The sequence below is a fragment of the Pleurodeles waltl genome, chromosome 4_2 (genome assembly GCF_031143425.1).
Source record: "Pleurodeles waltl isolate 20211129_DDA chromosome 4_2, aPleWal1.hap1.20221129, whole genome shotgun sequence".
In the NCBI taxonomy this organism is placed as follows: domain Eukaryota; kingdom Metazoa; phylum Chordata; class Amphibia; order Caudata; family Salamandridae; genus Pleurodeles; species Pleurodeles waltl.
Genome location: NC_090443.1, coordinates 692676086 through 692699096, shown reverse-complemented (window position 1 = coordinate 692699096; position 23011 = coordinate 692676086).

Sequence of the window (23011 nt, the reverse complement as noted above, 5' to 3'; positions counted from 1 at the left end):
TGATGATACTTGGGCCCTCCTGGGCAATGACTCTGGCGGTGGTCTCCTGACCAGTGACGATACATGGGCCCTCCTAGGCAATGAGTCTGGCGGTGGTCTCCTGACCAGTGACGATACTTGGGCCCTCCTGGGCACTGACTCCGGCGGTGGTCTCCTGACCAGTGACGATACTTGGGCCCTCTTGGGCACTGACTCAGTTTGAGGGGGCCTGGGAGTGGAGGAAGAGGAGGTGGTTGTAGGAGGTGTCACTTTAGGTGTTTTGGGTGCAGGTACTGGAGGCTGTCGTGAGGTGGATGGATGTTGGGTGTGTGGATGCCTGCGTTTGTGTACTTTGGGAGGGGGCATCACAGACACACTGGGAGAGGACACAGGAGACGTGTAAATGGGAGTGGAGGTGGTGAGTGCAGGTGAGCGGGGTGTGGTGCTGGGTGTTCTGGTGCAAGTCCTAGTGCCTGTAGATGTAGTGCATGCAGGTGAGAATGTAGATGACACTGGGAGAGAGGAGGGAGAAGAGGAGGAGGGGGACACAGTGGAGGCAGTGGATGTTGCTGTGTCTGCATGTGGGTGATGGTTGTGTGTGTGCCTGTGGGTTGTGTGGTGCCTATGTTTGCCTGAGCTTCCCTTGTGTGTTGACTTGTGTGCATGCTGGTCTGTAGGTGTGCTTGGGATGGGCTGGGGTACAGGGGATTGGGTCTGGGTGGAGGAGGTTGGAAGGGGGAGGCTAGACACAGGCACAATGGCGGCCATCAGTGCTGAGGCCAGAGATTGCAGGGTTCGCTGAAGGACAGCCTGACTAGAATGAATGCCCTCCAGTAATGCATTACCATGTTACAACTCCCTTTCTACACCCTGGATGGCATTCACAATGGTAGACTGCCCAACAGTGAGTGACCTGAGGAGGTCAATGACCTCCTCACTGAGGGCAGCAGGGGTGACTGGGGCAGAGCCTGAGGTGCCTGGGGCGAAGGTGATGCCCACCCTCCTGGGTGAGCAGGCACGGGGCGAACGCTGAGGGGCTTCTGGGAGGGCGGTGCTGGTAGGGGAGGTGGCGGCTGTACCTGTAGAAGTGGGGCGCACAGATGGTGCCGCCACCACAAGGGAGCTCCCATCGGCGGACGAGTCCGTGTTGCTGCTTGGTGATCCGGTGGCCGACGTGAAGCTCCCCTCGCCCTCTGTCCCACTGGTGCATTCTGAGTCCGTGGTGTGGCCCTCCATGGCCATGTGGGATGCAGCTCCCTCGTGCTCCGGTGCCACTGTACCTCTGCCTGATGATGCTGATGCACAAAAGAACAGGGAGAGCACAAAAAGGGGGGGGAAGACAGAAGAAAGACAGGTTGAGTGCATGGCATACCGCTACCGTTGGCGGACAATACAGACACAGCAGCCCCCTGCACTACGCCGTGCTCCTGGCCTCTACAGTTGCAATTTCTGGGATCTGGCCTACATGGCCATGGTGGACATCTGCACACATGGATGCCACAGGGGCATCCATACCTGTACTTGGCACTCTACTGTGGTGGGGTGGAGTGCTACATGGCCTGCATTAAGAAGGGGCCTAGTCTACGTTTTTCTGCCTGGCCTAGGTACACCCACAGGCCTCCTCCCCCACCCAGACCCCTCCACTGCGCGCAAAGTCCGCCGAATGATGTTGTACTCACACCCTTGTGTCTACTGTGATGCCCTCAAGCACCCATCCAACTCCAGGTATGCCACCGCAAAGAACCTGAACATCAGGGGGGTCATGGGGCGTCGGGAGGCCATCCCCAGCTGAGCTTCCGCCGTCTTCTTGCTCCAGCGGCGAATGTCCTCCCATCTTTTCCGGCAGTGGGTGCCCCGTCTCTGGTGGACCCTCAGGGTCCGGACGTCCTTGGCGATGGCATGCCAAATGTCCTTCTTCTGGTGGGCGCTGATCTACATGACATGCACAAGGGAAGAAGAGAAGTCATTACCAACTGCACCGTCAATGTGAGTGGCCCCCCTCACTACTCTAGCCATGTGGCCCATTCATTCACATGCATTCATGTTCCCTGAACTCTGCCCCCTTCCTTCTTACAACCAGCCCTCTCCACCCAGGCCTAGCCCATACAACTTGCTCCATGTGTACTAAACTTTTGGTCTGGAGGACCGTAGAGTAGCGTGTACTGGGGGAGGACCCGTCTACCAGTTTCTCCAACTCCTGAGCAGTGAAGGCAGGGGCCCTTTTCCCAGACGCAGCAGCCATTGTCTCTTCCAGACCGAGGTCACAGCAGCACTTGCAGTATAGATCCTCTCCTGTCGAAGATCAGGTATCTAGTGTTTGAACAGATAGAAAATGGCAGTCACGTCCGCGGCGGTGACGTCCGCGGCGGTGCGTATCATCATCACCGGCGCACCTGTTCATTGGCTCCTGGGACCCATAGGGTCTTATGTTAACCAATGCAGCATTGCGCCGCGGTCTACGACCGCCTACCGCGACGGTGTGCAACGCCAACGCAGTTACCCCACAATCCCATTGTCCCAGTTTAGAGGTCAGGCAGCCGCCATTTCAGGGGCCCACATGGCTTTATTTACTTCTGCGTCACACATAGCTAGGCCTACACTCAACACACATACAGGAAGGGTTTTGTGTTTGGTGTCGTCTTCTGTGTAACTGTGGGTACATACATGGAAAAAAATTGACTTGATCGTCGCTGTTGTCCTTCCTAGGTGCCGTCAGCTGGGACATTTGAGAAGATGGTGGGAATCCTCCGGTGTACCGACCGCTGGTGGACCTGTTGACAATGGAGGAGTGACATGTAATCGTCACCTACAGGTTTGACCGTGCCACAATCCAGGAACTATGTACCCAGTTGGAGCCAGACCTGATGTCACCAATCCGCCATCCCACAGGTGGATGATTTGCCTACAGTGAAAGGTGATTTCTATGCCCTAGGTCATATCCCCAACATCATAGGTGCCATTGATGGGACCCATGTGGCTTTAATCCCCCCCGCAGGAGTGAACAAGTGTACAGAAACCGGAAGAGTTATCATTCTATGAATGTACAGATGGTATGTTTGGCAGATCAGTACATCTCCCAGGTTAATGCCAAGTTCCCTGGCTCAGTGCATGACGCCTACATCCTGCGGAATAGCAGCATCCCTGATATGATGGGTCAACTCCAGAGGCACCGTTTGTGGCTATTAGGGGACTCTGGTTACCCCAACCTGTCATGGCTCTTGACCCCAGTTAGGAATCCCAGGGCAGAGGAATGCTATAATGAGGCCCATGGGCGGACTTGGAGGGTGATCGAACGCACCTTCGGCCTCCTTAAGGCCAGGTTCAGGTGCCTCCATATGACAGGTGTTTCTCTATTCTACTCACGAAGAAGGTGTGCGAGATCATCGTCGCCTGCTCGATGCTTCACAATCTTGCTTTGCGATGCCAGGTGCCTTTTCTGCAGGAGGATGGTCCAGATGACGGTGTTGTGGGAGCTGTGGAGCCTGTGGAGCCTGAGGACAGTGATGAGGAGGAAGCTGAGGAAGAAGACAACGACAACAGGGAGTCAGTCATACAGCAATATTTCCAGTGACACAGAGGTTAGAACATTTTCAGTTTTACCATTACATTCACTGTCACACGTCTTCCTCTATCCTGTGTGTAATTTCATGGGATCATTTGGTAACTGAGTTATTTCTTTCCATTACGGTTTCACAGGTGTGGTTACCAACGTGTGTCATCTGCATGCATCCTTGAGGGACATGTGATGTGTGACATTGGTATATATTTCCTTTACAACTAATACCGCTTTTTGACGCTGATATTACATTTTATCAATTCATGGACTGACTCCAGATTGTTTGTGTTTCAAGGGTGTTTAATGAAGTGCTCAAAAATGGAGGGGGGTTGTAAAATGGTGATGGGTGATGGCGGAGGAATGTCCATGGCAGAGTCCAGTCTATTAGTCTCACAGGTGCACTGCCCATATGGGCATAGGAAGTGGAGCTTGGGCAGTTTAAGTATAGACAGGGTAACAAAGTGGGATAGTGGGGGGACAATCAGGGTGGTCTCATTTCCTGGCGGGGTCTTGCCATCTTGCTCTGTCCTGTTCCTGGATCTCAGGGACCGCTTGCGTGGTGGTTGTCCGTCTGCAGGGGGTGGGGTGCTGGTGTGGTGGTCCTGTGGCGGGGTGTCCTGTCCACTAGCGCTGGCGGAGGTGGTGGGCAGTTCATCGTCCATGCTAGTGTCAGGGGCCCCTTGGAGTGCCACGGTGTCCCTCATGGTCTTTTGTATGTCCTTCAGCACCCCTACGATGGTGCCCAAGGCGGAGCTGATGGTCCTGAGCTCCTCCCTGAACCACAAATACTGGTCCTCCTGCAGGCTCTGGGTCTCCTGAAACTTGACCAGGACCGTCATCATCGTCTCTTGGGAGTGGTGGTATGCTCCCATGATGGAGGATAGAGCCTCGTGGAGAGTAGGTTCCCTTGGCCTGTCCGCCCCCTGTCGCACAGCAGCCCTCCCAGTTCCCCTGTGTTCCTGTGCCTCCGTCCCCTGGACCGTGTGCCCACTACCACTGTCCCCAGGTCCCTGTTGTTGTTGGGGTGGTGGGTTATCCTTGGTTCCCTGTAGTGGTGGACACACAGCTGATTGACATGTCCTGGGTAGGGAGGTTTGGGCCCGCTGGGTGGGTGCTGTGCTGGTGTTACCAGAGGGTGGAAGGTCAGTGTTGGGCTGTGCCTGTGCAAGGAGAACCGACTGTCCCGAGGCCCATGATGGTTTGGGCTGGCCATCAGGCTCCAGTAGGGCAGAGCTGCTATTGTCACTGTGGGCCTCTTCTGTGGGTGGAGTGGAGTTGTCTGGACCCTCCGGTGTGGTGACGGTCCTTCGTGATCCTGCAGGGGCATAAGAGCATGATTATTGCATGTGTGTGTGTGATGGTGTGCAATGGGTGGTTGTGCGTTTACCCCAGTGCAAGCATTCCTGTGTGGGGGCTTGTGTGATGATGGTTAGTGGGTTGTTATGGGTATGTGCAGTGGGCATGCTTTTGTGATGGGTGTCCATGCTTAGTTGTGTCATGCAGGGTTTGGTGTTGGGATGTGTAGTTTGTGTTATTAGTACATTAGTGAGGATTTGGGGTGTTAGGGGAGGACGTGATGGTGGGGGGTGTGTGATAGCATGCAAGTAGGGTGGGTGATATGATAGTTAAAAATTTACTTACCAGTGTCCATTCCTCCACCGACTCCTCTGAGGCCCTCTGGATTCATGATGGTGAAGACTTGCTCCTCCCATGTTATTAGTTGTGGGGGAGGAGGTGGGGGTCCGCCGCCAGTCCGCTGAACCGCAATGTTGTGCCTCGAGACCGTTGAATGCACCTTCCCCCGTAGGTCGTTCCACCTCTTCCTGATGTCCTCCCGATTTCTTGGGTGCTGTCCCACAGCGTTGACCCTGTCGACTATTCTGCGCCGTAGCTCCATCTTCCTGGCTATGGATGTGTGCTGCACCTGTGAGCCAAATAGATGTGGCTCTACCCGGACAATTTCCTCCACCGTGACCCTGAGCTCCTCCTCGGAAAAGCAGGGGTGTCTTTGGCATGCCATGGGGTGGTGTGTGTGATGTGTGGGGCGGTGTGAGTGTTGCTGTGTATGGTGATGTGTAGTGGTGTGTGGTGTTCTGTGCATGGATGTTGTGTGGGTGATGGTGTTGTGTGCCTCTGTGTGGTGGGGTTGTCTTTGCTGTGCTGTCTCTCTGGCCTTCGTCTAAATTTCTGGTCGTAAGGGTTTGTGGGTGATGTGGGTGTGTGTTTTATATTGTGTTGGGTGTGTGGGAGTGGTGTGTGTATGTGTATCAGTTGTGTGTATTTGAAATTGTCCAATGTGGCGGTGTTTTGGAGATGTGTGTATATTTTGAGCGTGGCAGTGTGTACCACCAATGGAATACCGCGGTTGAAAGACTGCCACGTGGATTCGTGGGTCGTATTAGCATGGGCGTGTTTCTGTTGGCGTGGAGGTGGAGGATTTGTTTTCGCCAGTTTATCACTGACCTTTGGTGTGGCGGACTTGTGTGGGTGTCTGAATTTCGGCGGATTCCGAAATGTGTGTCATAATACCTGTGGCGGGATTCCGCGGCGGAGTATTGGCAGTCTTCTACACGGCGGTAAGCGGCTTTTACCGCCAATGTTGTAATGACCCCCTCTGTATCTCTCCAACATGCAAGGGACTAATGTCTTCTACTGATGCAATCAGAGTATGTAAATGTAAGGGGTGCTGGGTATTATTGTTAATTTCCCTGAGGCTTGCTGATTCATTGTGTTGTGGATTTTAGGGACATATCTCCCTGACAATATACACATGATGTCTACACTTTACATTTCCATGCCAAATGTGTGGCCTAGCAGAGCAACATTGGTACTACCTCCATGACTCCAATGGTGAAGTGTGCATTGTGGATATATTTCCAGGGTGTAATGGGTATTTCCATGCCACCTTCTCCTGGCTAATATACTGTTGTCAGTAACATGGCATGTTCTAGGAGCATAATTTCTTCTTGTGTATGTGACAAATAGATGTCTGCATGACCTTGTTTGGGATCTGTGGGAATATATGTGGCATTGGGCCACTACTGTATGACAACAGGTAACTGAGGTATGCTCCATAATGCTAAGGATTGAAGGTGATGTGGTTCCTACTAGTTAAATGGTTACTGTGATTTTACAGCTTCACCCATGCAATTGGAGTTGTCTGAGATCCTGACTTTCCTGTGGGTAACTGCTGACTGTTCAGATGGCATGCATGCATGGTATGGTACATCTAGGAGCCACTTTGGTAGAGTTTGTTGCTGAGGGCTACTTGACATCATGGTAATGTTTGCTAATCACAGCTGCTCAAGTGTGATCAGGGACAGGAGGTGACCCTATTTCTCCTTGTATTTGCAGCATCAGCCCAGGAAAGCAAAGGAGGCAGGGCATAGCCAAGTGACGAAGAATCTGACCATGGTCCCTCTGGTCAAGACACCACCGGCACAGAGGGACCCCAGTGGCCCACAGGGTGAGTGGAGTGCCATGGAGACTGGATGACATACTCCAGTACCATCCTTGTCCACCACTCCCAGTTCTACCACCTTCCTTCCTGTTGCTCCCCACCTATTTGGCTGTGCCTGTTCACCCAAGAGAGTAGGCATCACCTTTGCTGCAGGCACCTTTGCCCTAGACCTAGTTACCTCTGCTGCCCTGTGTGAGGAGGCTATTGACCTCCTGAGAAGTATCGCAGTGGGTCAGACTGCCATTGTGAATGCCATCCAGGGGTTGGCCAGCCAATTTCAGCAGACCCATGCTTTCCTGGAAGACATTCATACTGCCATGTCTGGCCCACAGAGGTCCTTCTCAGGTTCTGGCATCCTCACTGACAGCAGCCAGTCAGCCCCCACTTTCCATCTCCTCCACCTTTCTCTTCTCAATCCAAATCCCCCATTCCCCTACCTCTCCCAAGCACACAGACACATCCACACAGGCCCACCTCAACGCACACACAAGCAGCACATATAAACACAAACACCTCGAGACATACCAGCAAGCAAGCTTTAAACATACACCCACACATACAACATCAGCCACCACTTCTCCAGGCACCCACATCTCCCTCCCTGGCATACACACCATATCAAGTATACCCACAGGCACCACAACAATATGCAGTGATACACCCCCCCATGCCCACCATACCCGCAGACACCACCTCAACAGACACATAGACATCTACAAACCCACCACACCCACAGAAACCACCCCAGCAGACACACAGATACCAACCACATCCACCATACCTGCAGACACCACCCCAACAGACAAACAAACATCTACCACTATAGCATACTTGCAGACACTACTCCATCCAACACACACACATCCACCACTCCCACATCACCCAGCACCTCCACCTCCCACCCCCCAAGACATGCAAACACCCACACTCACACATACAACAGACACCACCCAAACATAAGCATGTCTCACACACGCACACATCTAAGACATCAACACCATCACACCAACCAGTTCCTGTGCAAAAAATTTTTTAGGGGCATGTGCAAAGTGTATTGTGTCCAGTGCAGCATCCTTCCCTGAGTGCACATGATGCCCCATTCCTACAGTGCAGTTATTGTTTGCATAGCGAGTTTTGTATATTTGTCTCTCTGACTATTGTGCATCCCACTTCCTTCCATTGTGTTGCAATGTGGGTGATGTGTGGGTATGTTGCAGGGCTGTTTAATGGGATGGGTGTTTGTGTTCCTTGACACATCCGTGCTTATATGAGAAATACGAGGGTGTCAGTTATATTGGTAGATGTGATGTTGCTGTGTTGTTGGTATTGTGTGACACAAGGTAGTGTACTCTTCATTGTCCCTGTGCATAAGATTTGCAGATGTGTGTTTTTGTGTAGTGTTGCAGTGCAGTGTGAGTGACCTGCCCAAAGGGGGTGTTTTGTGACTGTGAATGCATCCTTCTTTGTGAATGACTCTGACGCTGAACACAATGACAAGTGTACTAGGTCATGTAGTGTGACCCCGCACATCATGTTGATGATGGCACGACAATCTGTTGTTGAGCTTAGAGACACAGGTAGGAGGTACAGTATGTGTACTTATGGTCAGTTGCATCTACGGTGGTGTGAATTTTGAGCTGCTTTGATTAGCAGCAGCAGTGGCAGGATGTGTGTGATAGGCTCCATGGCGGCACAGTGTAGGAGGCTGGCCTGGTTTGTAGTGGGTACCTAAGGTACTTGTACCTTATACCAGGTCCAGTTATCCCTCATTAATGAAATGTAGGAGGTGTTCTAGCAGCTTAGGTTGTCTAGAGGTAGCTGTGGCAGAGCAGCTTAGGCTGAACTAGGAGATATGCAAAGCTCCTGCAATACCGCTATAGTTACACAGAACTTATATAAAAGACGATACTCAGTGTTACCAAAAATAAAGGTACTTTATTTTAGTGACACATGGCCAAAAATATCTTAGAGGCAGTACTCCTTCTCGAGGTAAGTATTTTACACAATATATACACTAGTAACCAAAATCAGGTAAGGATACAGTCAGAGAATAGTGCAAACAGTAGAAAATACAATAGATTGCAAAGGGCATAGGGGCAACACAAACCATATACTAAAATAGTGGAAGCGAATGTGGAATTCCCCCCCGAGGCCAGTGTAATGTGTAGAGGGGCCCTGGGAATGTAAGAGAACACCAAATGTAAGTAAAGTACCCCACCCCAGATCCCAGGAAAGCAGGTGTAAGTCCTCAGGGCACTCTACAGGTCATGATGGAGAATTATGCAAGAACCAAGCAAGACTGCAAGCAACAAACAATGGATTCCTGGACCTGAAGACCTGTGGAGAGATGAGACCAAGTTGAGAAGTAAAAGAAGAGTCCAGGAAGGACAGGGGCCCCTGCCAACCTAGAAGAAGGTGCAAAAGGGGATTCTCCGGTCAGAAGAAAAGTACAGAAGTGCACCTAAGAAGATGGCTGCGGGTTCCTGCTTGGTGCAGGAGATGTCCCACGCCAAGATGTTGGATGCAGTCTGTTTGTGTCACTGGGTTCCGCCAACAAGCCTTGATTCAAGCAAGTATGTGGTTTGCGTCAAAGTACCTATGTCCCTTTCCATCAAGAAGTCGACCCCTCCGAAGAGTTCCCAGCCCTCCTCTAAGCCCCGACCTAAGCCCCCCTCCCAAACCTAAGCCCAAAGATCACCCTCACAAAACTGAGCCCAGACTCCCCCACCCCCTAATCCCTGAGGTGCCTGCCTGCCCCATACATTTGATTTTAGTTGTTCTTTTTTTATTTATTTTGAAACTTCCGTTGTGGCAGTTTGATGGGCTTGTGTGTACAATCAGGTAAGGAAAGATTTTTAAAAATGATTTATTCTAGTTTATATTTACTTTTAGTATTTGTGTGTGTACTGTAGTTTAATTGTATTGTTTAGGTTGCAATTGTTATTTCAAGAAGATTTTGCAGTTTTGCTGACAGAATTTTAAAGCTGTGTGCTTTAGTTGTGTGTAGTATATATTTTATTTTTACCACGGCAATATGTGTTAAGTTTCTTTTTTGTTTTGTGCTGAAGCAAAAACTAAAATTCATATTTTGTTGCATTTGTTGTCATAAACCAGGAAATCTTTTTTTGTATGGTTAATCAGTAATGGTTCTATGATGAAACAATGCATGCCATTACCACACATGCCTTTACGATGCAGGCTGAATGCATAAGTCTTTACAAAGATGCCTTTAGGATACAAAATTGTACCATGCATATACCTTTACCACGCTTGCCTTTACAAAGCAAATGCAAGCATTTTGGAGGTAAATATAAAGCCTATGAATATATATATATATATATCTATAAAACCTCTAAACCCTATTCACCCTCTTAAGCCATATAAATACCTTGGCCACCCACATTCCCTTACACACCCTTAACCCTAAGAATGCTCTTGCTACTCTATTACCCTTACCCACCCTAAACCCGTAAAAATACCCGAGCCACCCAAATACCCTTACCCTCTCTAAACCCAAAAAATACCCTTCCACCCAAATACCTTTGCCCATCCTAATCCCTAAAAATACCCTTCCCGCACAAATACTCTTATCAACCCTTAACACTATAAATACCCTTGCCACCCTAATATCCCATACACACTCTCAAGCCTAAGGACACCCTTGCCACCGAAATACCCTTACCCACCCTAAAAATACCCTTTCCACCAAAATACCCTTACCCACTTTAAATCTTAAACATACCCTTGTCACCCAAATGCCCTTACCCACCCCAAACCTTAAAAATATGCTGCTACCCTGATGCCCTTATTCACCATAAGCCCTAAAAAATACCCTTACCACCAAAGTACTCTTAACCACCCTAAACCTAAAAAATGACCTTGCCCTCCAAATACCCTTACCCACCCTAAACACTAAAATACCCTTGCAACCCAAATACCCCTACCCACCCTAAACCCTAAAAATACCCTTCCCACTCAAATACCCTTAACCACCCTAAAATACTCTTGCCACCTAAATACCCTAATTCACCCTTAACTCTAAAAATACCATTGCCACCCAAATACCCCTACCTACCCTAAACCCTAATAATATCCTAGCCACCCAAATACATGTATCCACCATAACCCCTAAAAATACCCTTGCCCCCAAATACCCTTACCCACCATAAACCTAAAAATACCCTTTCCACTCAAATACCCTTACCCACCCTAAACCCTAAAAATACCTTGCCACCCAAAAACCCCGTCCCACTCTAAACAGTAACTTCAACTGGCGGTCGCAGGTAGGTAGTTATTGTTAGGACCCAGTTTCCATAGGAAAAGCATTTTTTGTTTTGTCAATAACTTTGGCGCCGTTTGACAAATCTTCACAATATTTCCAAAACTAGTATGACAGTCAGTTCAGCTGTTGTGTTGAGAGTTTTGGAATGATTTGTCAAGTGGGGGCCAAGAAAAAGGGGGTTGAAAAAGTTTTTTTCCCAATGCAGTTTCTATTGGGATTTATAGACACGACTACAGCCCAAACTGCTGGACGGAATTACATTAAATTTGGGAGAAAGGTAGCTTTTGGTCCAGAAAGCGCCCTTTTTGTGAATTGGTGTAAATCTGTTCAGTAGTTTTGAGATATTAAAGTAAAAGGAAATGTGTATATCTTTGTTGAGCCTGATGCTGACAGCCATCTTTAGATATATATACCTGATAGCACCCTATTAAGATGCATTGTAGTGAATGGCAGGTTTTGAGGGTCAAAAAAGGAGAGGTATAAAGGTTGACAACAGAATTTAATTACATTATAAATCATTTTCTTGATGGTACCATACTAATTTTAGGAAGTATGGTGCGTTGTAAGGTGATTTTACCCTGTGAAAAAAACCTTCTGCTGGGATTCATGAATCATGTTTGAGAGTGTTAACGCGTCCCTTTATGACTAATTTACTCACTTTGGGACTCGTTTTAGGCCAATGAATCTTTTGACCCTAATTGAAGACACCTTAGGATGAGATAGGTAGTCAACATGTCAATCAATACGTCAATAAGGTCATCAATGTTTATTAAAACAATGCAATTCACCTTAGTCAATTACATTTAAGTAAACTCAGGAAACACCATGACCTTGCAGTCGTGAATAACCACACCAGAATAATATGATTTTGTGAAGTTTATTCCCTATTGATTACAATTCTACTAGCAAGTTTAGTAGTCTCAAAACCAAGAAACACATTAGCATAGTCACAATATGGCAACTCTGATAAGATTTCATCAAAGCAAGAATCACGAACATTAGAATATAACACGGCCTCAGCATAGATTATCCTACAATAGCACGTTATTCAACAAAGTATAGATTCAGTCATTTGTCTATTTGTGTCAGTTTAGTAAGTCCTGTCCTAACCTCAAATTAGCATTGGCATGTTGGGCTTCATGCAAAATGATTTAGTAGCACCGATTTGGAAAACATCTAACTATGGTCTCTGTCAAAAAAAGCAGTTGGTACCTAGAAAGGAAAAGCGAACAGACAATCACAATTTAATTGTCATATAGTTACCCTCCAGTTGGGTCAGCACTCAGGTTCGGTCTTCGTCCTCAGGACATCAGTTGGTTCGCCATCAGGAACTCAGCAATCGGGTCAAAGGGGCACTTCCCTCTTAAGGAGGTAAAGTGTAAATCTAAGGGCACGGATGGTTCTAAGTAAAATTAGCAAGTCACTAAGCAAAGTGACAAAGTGTCTGGATCATAGCAAATCACATCAGCATCTCCCCCTCTCCTAGTCTCCTACTCCCTAGTTCTAATTTACTTCCTGGTGTCAAGGGTTTTTATCCCCTTTTCGTTGTACATTCCCCTAAAATCTGGTTGGACAAGGGGTTGCACCCCACTATCTTTTATCAATTGTCTTCACCTTAGGTCATCAAATTTGTTGCCCCATAACAGTTTTCACGTATTTTATTGGTCCTTATGATTGACATCTTTAGTGGGTGGAATGTCCGGTATGATTTCATAGTCTTGTGGTCCTTTGCACATCTTCGGTCAGTGGCTCCATTGTCTGTACCGGTTCAGGTGACCTTGTACCTACAACTAGTCTACAGTGTTGCATTCAGCTAAAATGTTTCTACAAGCAAGTCGAATTTCATGAGAATGGATATACTACAGTTACATTCAGCTTCTAGTTTGGAGAAAAAAAGAGTTCATGTCCTTCAGCAAGTCAGCACACTGCACGTTAGAAAAACACATTTAATATGAGAGCCAGGCAGCTAGGCCTCGACTCATGCTAACCAAGGCCTAATGATTTATTAGCAAAACGTTTACATATATCTATTATTATTAGTGTAAAATCATATCATAACAAAATATTTTAACATTATTAGTCAGTTTCATTAGTCCCGTATATATTGACAGCCACTCCCCGTGGGCACATTTCAAGCGCACGTTTTAGCACAATACATTAATACATCTTCTATGCAGCATTATTACATATTAGTTCATAAACCTTTCATGTTAATATTTATTATATAAGCTGCGCTCCCTCAGTCCCTCCTCTGATGACACTTGTCATCACACAAACCTTTCCCTTAACCTTTCCTCATGATGCGCATTTCAACATCTTGTCCTTTCTGTGATTCATTAAACATTTTCTCCCTTTAATTTTCTTAATTTCTTTTGCTTCATTTTGTCAGATTTCTTTTAATTCTATCATTAATTTTCCATGATCCCCATAATCCCAATAAACAAATCAGAACACAGTAGACCCCCTAACATTTTTGCAAGAACCCCATTCCAAATATTACTAAACCAATTCCCTACTTTGGTAATTCCTTTCCCAACTTTCTCCTAAACTCCAGGTTCCTTCAACTCCTTCAAATATGCACTATCTTTTGTTAGGTTAGTAAGCATGCCTCTAATTTTTGTGCTATTATCTGGTATAAACGCACAACAATGGTGCTCATTAAGCATCTTACAGACTCCGCCACTCTTTGCTAAAAGAATGTCTAAAGCAAGCCGGTTTTGAAGAGTCATAGCTCTCTCTGCAGCAAGTTCAGTATCCATCAGGAGTATAGCCCCTGTGAAATTTGTCAGCATGTTATCCACAATAGTAGGCAACTTTCGAATCTTTATGGAGTTTAAGATAACCCCTACTGAAGGAATTATGGCTCCAAATATGTCACCAACGACAGCAGCCGCTGTCTCTCGCTTTTGTCTAGTATGTTGTAATTCAGACATTTTAGAAATTTGCTTTAAGTCGTCAATCTGGTAAATCTTTGGGAAAACTATTCCCAAATAGCATGTCTCATACCATCCCTTAGGGAGACAGTAATAAGCATTAAGTCCACATATATAATAGATCCCAGGGATCGCTGGATCCTGTCCATTGAACATGAATGTCCATTTATTCTGAAACAAAAACACATGCCTGCATTCACTCGTTCCCACAAATAAAGTGTCATACTCAGATTTCGGCCAATATATACAAAGCCTACCTACATGTAACGCGTCTATAGCTAATTTACCCTGTGTCTTTATTGCAGTGTAAGCATAATCATTTGCAAGCGTGCGTTTTTCTAATCCTTTTTCTAGCCTTTCCTTTGATGCCTTTCGTCTATCATCAGTATGATATAAGAAGCTCTTCTCTACAGGTGTTAGCAAGCAGGTCAGGTTATTGCGATGCGCATAAGCTGTTCCAAATGTCAGTGTCGGCTCAAATAAACCCCTAACTAATTTTATGCTGTGCTCTTTAGCTAATTTGTTTAGAAACTCAATCACAGGCACAAAAGAAAAGAAAACACTACATCTAAGTTAGAATAGAAATATTGCACATGCTCTTGATCATAGAATCTTGTTAACAGCAAACTACAGCTTATCCCGTAAGTTAGCGGCAAGCTATGATAAGTAACCCCTTCTTGTACTGACAAAGGAATTTTCGTGCACACATAACAATTCTTTGCATCCATTGTGTCAAAATACTCATTCAGCAAGCAATAGAAGACATTAGTAGATAGTTCCCCTTTTGAATTAGTTCCCTCGTGCAAGTATTTTGCATTCTGCTCAAACTTTTCCCACGGTGTTAGTGTAGCAGTCTCAGGTTTTGAAGCATTATTAGTCACTTTCTTATCCATTCATGGCATTCCCACAATCACTCCTATGATTATTATTGCACACAGAATACCTAAAATAGCACTCAACCAACCGCACATCCTACCCTTCTTACTATTACCTTTAGTGTAAGCCATGATCTGTAAAGAATCAGATAGCAGACTAATACAAAGCAAACAATCAACTTGAGGACGATATAAAAGCTCTCTTTTTTCTTTTTCTTGTGCAAAGTTTCGCTCTCTCTGCGAGTATTTACAGCGTTTCACTCACTCCAGGACCCCTCTGTCAAATCAGGTTTAGCAGCTTGTCATAATCGGTTTTCAGTGTCAATTCAGGTTAACAGTGTCACATCCAGTAATTTATCAGTCTCTTTTCTCAGCTTTTCAGCTTTCAATTTTAATTTCGATATTTTAACACAGTCTCTTTCTGAGGTTGAATTCAGGTGCCCCAGTATTGACCTGGTACCTCTCGATCAAAACAGAACGCCAAGAATTCTTGTTGCCATTCAGCTGTTGTTGCATACGCCCATTCAGGACCTGCGTACCTTCTGTTTGTGACTCTTTTTCTTTTCAGTTAGTGATCACTCTGCAACTCTCCTTCACTGAGATCCTCTCTTCTGGTTGTGTCAACTTCTTCCTCTATTGTTTCACAAGGGACCACTTTCTCTCCTGCAGCTTGTGGCTTCGGCCAGTTATCTCCTTTATGTGTTTTCTTCTTGCTTAGCCTTTCAGGACGTTGAACAGCGCCCTCCTCTTGTGCTATGGTGTTTTCTCTTGATGGACCTGCAATCGGCTCAGGAGGTTTCAGTTCACTTTGACCTCCCTCTGCTTCTTCCCCCTCGCATTCAGGGTCTGTTACGGGCTCAACTTCAAACCTGTATCCGTCTGCTTCTGGGAGAACCTCTCTTTGCGCCGGTTCCCCTGTTACCTCAGCTGAGATAGGCTCACTGTCACCCCTCTGGAACTCACTTTTAGTGTCTAAGCCATCCTCAGTGGGCTCTCCTTCAGTCTCAGTTCCCCTTTGAATACTCTCTGGCCCTGAGACTTCCTTATCTGCATCTGTTGTTTTGGACACCTCAAGCTCTTCATCAGTCGGACACGTCACTTTTTTTGTGTGACAGGCATGTATCCAATTCGGAACGCCTGCACATTTCACAGCAGTAGTAGTTGTCAGTATTACTTGATATGGCCCCTTCCAACGCGGCTCCAAGCACAACTTCCTCACGTGTTTCTTGACAACAACCCAGTCACCGGGTTTCAGGGTGTGAGCTGGATCACTGATTGGTGGAAATGTATTAGCCTCCACCTGGTGAGAAAAAGAGTGGACCAAATCAGCCAGACCTTTGCAATAGTCCAACACCATATCCTCCGTGATATTCACAAGAGCATTTGCAGGTACTGCGGGCAATCTCATAGCTCGGCCCATCAGAATTTCATGTGGGGATAGTCCTGTCTTCTTGTCAGGTGTGTTTCTCATTGACATTAGTACTAAGGGCAATGCATATGGCCATTTCAGATTGGTAGCTGTGCACATTTTTGCCATTCTCAATTTCAAGGTACCATTCATCTGTTCCACTAGTCCTGACGCTTCAGGGCGGTAGCTACAATGCAGCTTCTGCTCAATGTTCAATGCGGCACACAAGAGCTTAATCACCTCATTTTCAAAGTGTCTGCCCCTATCTGATTCTAAAGAGATCGGGAATCCAAAACGTGGTATTAACGCCCTAAGCAACAGCTTTGCTACTGTGAGACTGTCATTCCTACGTGTAGGGTAAGATTCAATCCAGTGACTGAAAACACATACAATCGCCAACACATATCTCAGTCCTCCACACACAGGCATTTCAATGAAGTCCATCTGCATCCTGCTAAATGGACCGCCAGCTCTCCCAACGTGGCTCATATTCACCATAGTCCCTTTTCCCTCATTCATCTGTTGACAGATGATGCATCTGTGACAGATTACCTCTGCAGCTTGTCTGAATTTTTAGATTGGCCAAAGTCATGCACAATTCCGAATCCGTATCTGCTGTCAGTATAGATAGTGACTTTCAGGTTTTCAGCTGCGTGGCATGCCTTAGTAAGGGCAATTAATTCAGTCACTTGTGCAGAGTGCACTCTTTCAAGCCAGGAGGCTTCTAAAATGCCGATGATTGTGCACACGGCATACCCAGCTCTCAGTACTCCCACTGAGTCTCTCAAGTATGAACCATCAACAAACATAATGTAATCATTCTCTTCTAACAGGGTATCTTTGATGTCAGGTCTTGGTTTGGTGCATAGTTCTGTTACCTCAAGACACTCATGTTCCACTTCCTCAGCATCATTAATGTCAGCATTTTCAATAGGATGTAAAGTTGCCGGGTTCAATATAGTACACCTCTTGAAGGAGACATGTGGAGACCCCAGTATAATGGTCTTGTATCTAGTCAGCCTAGCATTTGTCATGTGCTGCGTCTTGGTTCAGGTTAACAGAATTTCAACTGAATGAGGAACCATTACTGTTAAGGGATGTCCCATCACTATGCCTTCACATTGTGTGAGGCTTTGACCAACTGCTGCAACTGCACGCAAACAACCCGGTAAGGCTGCTGAGACTGGGTCCAAAGTAGCTGAAAAATATGCTACTGGGCGGTTTGCACCTCCATGGACCTGTTTTAAAACAGACAAAGAACATGCATCACGTTCATGACAAAACTGTAGAAAAGGCTTTGTGTAATCAGACATACCTAAAGCTGGTGCCCTGCACATACACTCTCTCAATTCCATTAATGCCTTCATCTCTTTTTCGGACAAGATTATGTTACCCAGGTCATCCTGAACTTCCTTGCCTGTCAGTTTTATCAATGGTTTAGAGATAATTGAGAAGTTGTGAATCCACTGACGACAGTAGCCCACCATTCCCAAAAACATTCTGACATCTCTGTTGTCGGGGGATTCATCTGCAGTATGGCTGTCACTCTCTCTTTGGATATTTTTCTCGACCCTTTCTCAAACAGGTGACCCAAGTACTTCACCTTTCTCTGACAGTATTGTAGCTTCTTTGGGGACACTTTATGTCCGTTCTTTCCCAAATGGTTCAGTAAGGCAATTGTGTCATACCTGCAATCATTTTTTGTTCTGGACGCAATTAACAGATCATCAATGTACTGTACTAGAGTCGAACTGAAAGGTAGTTCTAACAACTCTAAGTCCTTCTTCAATATCTGATTGAAGATGGAAGGTGACTCAGAGAACCCTTGAGGAATTCTGCACCGACTACACACCTTATCCAGGTATTTGAAACTGAAAAGAAATTGGCTGTCCTCATGAAAAGGCACGGAAAAGAATGCTTGAGACAGGTCCACAACTGTGAACCACTCTGCATTACACGGAACCTGAAACATGATTACTGCTGGATTTGGCACTATGGGGCAGCATTTTACCACAATCTCATTTATTTTTCTCAAGTCTTACACAATTCGAACTTTCCTACAAGGCTTTTTCAGACCCATTATTGGTGAATTACACAGCTGCTCAGCACTTCTTTCAGAACCCCCTGCTTCACAAAGTCTGCAATTATTTGTGCTACCTGAATGAGGACATCTTGTGTCATGTGGTACTGCGGTATCTGCGGAAACACTGCATTGGGCTTAACCTGTACTTTAACCAGTTCTACTCCTTTTATTAGTCCTACTTCCATTCCTGTCAGGTCCCACACTTTCTCTGTTACTGTTCCCTGCAACTCGGGTGGTAAGTCAAGTACTGTCAGCATCGGGAATAAGGTTATCAGAGGGTATTCTTCATTTGCGGTCTCTGTCTCTGAAAACTGCCCATCGTCCCCTTCATCATCACTGTTTGTCTGCACTTCAATCCCTTTATTTGAACAAGTAATCAAACATCTTGTTTTGCATAGCAAGTCTCTTCCCAGTAGGGATATGGGACTCAAATCACAGACTACAAATATGTGCAGTCCCTGGAAGTTGCCAATCTCAACCTGGGCCGGGTCTGTAATTGGATTTGTCAGGAACTGATTTGCTACTCCTACTACCCTTATAGTATGCCCTGAAAGTGTCAATTTCGGAACCTCTGCACTTCTGACTGTAGAGCGTGTAGCCCCTGTATCAACTAGGAATGAAACCTTGTGACCCATTACCTTCCCCTCTACATAGGGTCCCCTCTGATCTACTTCAAGGGACGCTGCAAGCCTGCACTCCTCACTGTCTGAGCAATCATCCGACCATTCACCGTTTATTCCATCCTCACCACGCAATGGGAACTGTTGTACTGTGTTATTTTGACTCATCGTTTGGCCTGTGACCTGTTGAGGAAGCATCATCTGTTGCTGTCCCATTGGAGCTAATGGTAATTGCATTTGCTGTCTAGGTACCATGGGGACCTGCTGTTGTACCTACTGCATTTGTGCTGCTTGAACACGCGGCATTTGCATTTGTTGCATGGGCTGTAACCCCTGCATCTGAACCATGTTATTCTGGAAGTTCTGATTTTGGCCCCTCATCTTTGGACCCCTCACATTTTAAAATGTACTGGCATCATTGTTTTATTGAACAACACCATCCTGCACCACCATTGGGCATTCCCGCTTCCAATGGCCCACGCCCCGCACGTGTGACATGGTGACACCTTTTTCATCCCCTGCACATCATTTTGAACCACAACAGTATTCAGGTCTGGACCAAGGTTCACAAAACCTCGACCTCTACCTCTCGGTTTTGCCTGAAACATGCCATTCCCTTGCGGTTGCTGTTGTATCACCTGTGGTACTCCATTTCCCTGCAACCCTGCTTGCGCTGCCTTAATCTGCATCACCATCACCTTCTCTTTCAACTTTCTCTGCTTCTACTCAATCTCGTCACTACAGTATTTTGCATACTGCAACACCTCATCAATTGGCTTCGCTTGCCAACAGATCAAATGATTCTTAATCATCTGGCTAATCTCTGGTCTCAGCCCTTCAACAAACCTGAACAAAAGATGATTCATGTCTTTCGGCTCTATGGTCTCAGTGCCACTGTAATGTTTGAATGCTTTCAACAATCTCTCATAGTAAGCATGAATAGATTCTTTAGCCTCTTGTGAGGTTCGATCGATTTTCTGCCAATCAGTCACTTTCGGCTACACCTTTTGCTTCAAAAACTCAATCACTTTATGATAATACTTCATCACCTCCTCAGATGGTGCTCCAGTCACCTTATCCCTTGCTGGTTCCTGTGTCGGCCAATCCACACCTCTTTTACACTCAAGCCATAAGTCAGGTGGAACTATAATCTCAAACAGAGTATTCAAGTCCTCCCAGAGACATTTTGCAAGCTTCACAAATCTGTCTGTCTGTTGGTACCATTCTATTGGCTTCTCCCACAATCTGGGATAGTCATTTGTGAATGACAGGATGTCACCCCTAGACCATGGTACATGGACTAGCACTCGTCCGGCGGTTTATTTAATTGGTAACATTTTTATTGTCCCCATGTCCGGTGCAGCTTTAGCCTGCTTTGGTTCCGGATCATCGCCTTTCTCTTTATCTCTTTTTTTTGCCCATCTGCCTTCCCACTTCTCTAAGGCTCCCCAAATCTGCGCACTTTGCAGTATTTCTTTAAGATGCGCTTTCATTCCGGTGGACCTCATGTGATCAAAATCTTTAGAATCGAAGTCTAATCTGTAGCTCCTTTTCAAATGTTTAGTATTCTCAATATCTATGCCGTATTTGTCTGCTAGGTTTGCCAACCTCTGATGCACCTTGCCCACTTCTTTAGTGATTTTAGGGCACAGATACCTCAAATCTGCTTCTGTGTATGACTCTAATCTGTTCACTCCCATTGTTCCTTCCACTAGTTCTGAAGCTTCTACGCCCAGTCTCACAAAATTTAAGTATTCATCCCTTTCTGACCTCCCTGTGGTCGCTGCAGTAGTTTGTGAAGTATTGATCTTTTCTAACCACTCATTCAATTGTTGCACGGAAAAGCCTTGCAATGAAATGTTTCCTAACTGCATCAATGGTGACTGTGTCGCATCTGTACTCAGTGTCTGTGGGGCTAGCACACTTAGCCCTTCTTGTCGTATTGCTTCTAAAGGAGCCCCAATCGGACTGAGGTCTAACAAAGACCTGAGTCCTTCTGCTGCTTGTTCTCTTGGGGTCATTAGTTGGGGAGTTCCTGTGAACCCTCCTCTTATTGCCTCTTGGGTCATCACTCCCTGATCACACACACACCAGGCTTACCCTGCGCATATAGCGGTACTGGTGGACCAACAGTAATTGGTAACAATATAGCAGCTGGTGTCTGACCAGGTCCCATACCCTGTGGAGCACTAACTCCCATAGCTTGACCCATCATGGGTGCTGTAGATACTGACGGCGGTTTTGCAACTGGAGTGTAACCCGGAATCAACTGTTTCTGCGGCTGGGGTGGCAATTGCGAAGTTGGCTCAATCTGCACTAGCTTTGATCTTGTATATATCGGATCAGGCGGCACCATCAGACTCGTATTTGTCTCTAGTACTGGGACGTCTAGATAAATCCTTTGTATCTGTGGCAGTGGTTGCAACTGTATCTGCGTGTCTGGCGCAGTGGGTACACTGACACCATTCTGTATCAAAACTGTATCGCTTGTCTGCACTGTACTTGTAATTCCCTTACTCTGTGTTGAATCCTCAGGACCCGCACTAGTGCTCATAGCAGTGTCATTTATAGCATATGGTGGCGGGCGATCATGTAACAACTGATTAAGAAACTCTTTGTCATCTGAATCATCTTCATCTACCCAAGACCTCTGAGTCTCTTTTGACTTGCTAGAGCCCTTGTCTGTCTTACAGGCGGCTTTTCTTCCCTGGGTCTCATCTTCCTGGGTTATTGCCGGAAACAATTTAAGTCTGTCAACTAGTCCCCTTCTCCACATCCTGCTCTCATTGTCCCGTCTAGCCTCAGCTAAAGTTTTCTCTGCCCTTTTTATTCTCCTTTCAAGTTTTTGCTGTCTTTGTCGTATGGCCAGTAAATCCCAGACTGCTAATGCCTCATACTGAGCTGGTCTCGGAGGCGGCTTTTGCACACTTAACATCCACCTCAAATTCTCTAAGATTCTTGTATTAAACGTTCCATGCTCTGGAAACTCTTCACCCACCTTTCTCAACCTTATGCCTCTCACGGACGGCTGCCAATCAGTGCGCGACCCCTCTCGGCAACTGACCTATCCCAGCGCGGCACAACTGACGCCACACTCACACACTCTGCAGCTAACAAAGTCTTGCAGCTTGTCCTCTCCACACAAAACTAATGCAATATATTGTGAGCACCTTTACCACCAAAAACCCAAATATTCCGGTTTACTACACAATCGCTTAAGAACTTTACAGAGATTTCACTTGAAGCCTCGGCCGCTACTCTCTCCTTCTCAGCTCCCACACTCACAAGCATAATTCGACCCACAAATCCTACTCTCGACTTGTCAATGGTTCGTTCAAGTGCACTTTAGAACTTGCCAAATCTCCATTGAAGGTTTCACTCACACAATTTGACTCAAACTTGACTTGTCAACCACACCTGATTGACCTATTAAACCGCACAAATTACGACATAAACCCAAGTGTCTCCTACACTTGTTAATATACTCTGGAGTCTTAGACCACGACGGGTCCGTACATCACCAACAACCACGTGGATAATTTTTAGCACAAAGTGCCACACTCACATGAAGTTCTCTGACTTCCCTACTTTCATACTGCGGAGTACGCCCACTCCTACTAAAACAACATTACCTGACATAAATCCACACAAACTTCACAAAACACCTGCAATGTGCATAAGCTGAGCAAGCGCAAATTCTACACCACACATACTAAAACGCCGAGAACATACCCAACTCACTTCGGCAGGCTCCAAGATTCCGGGAAAGTCGTGGGGAATTTAAAAACACATCATACCTCCGTTTTGCATTATCT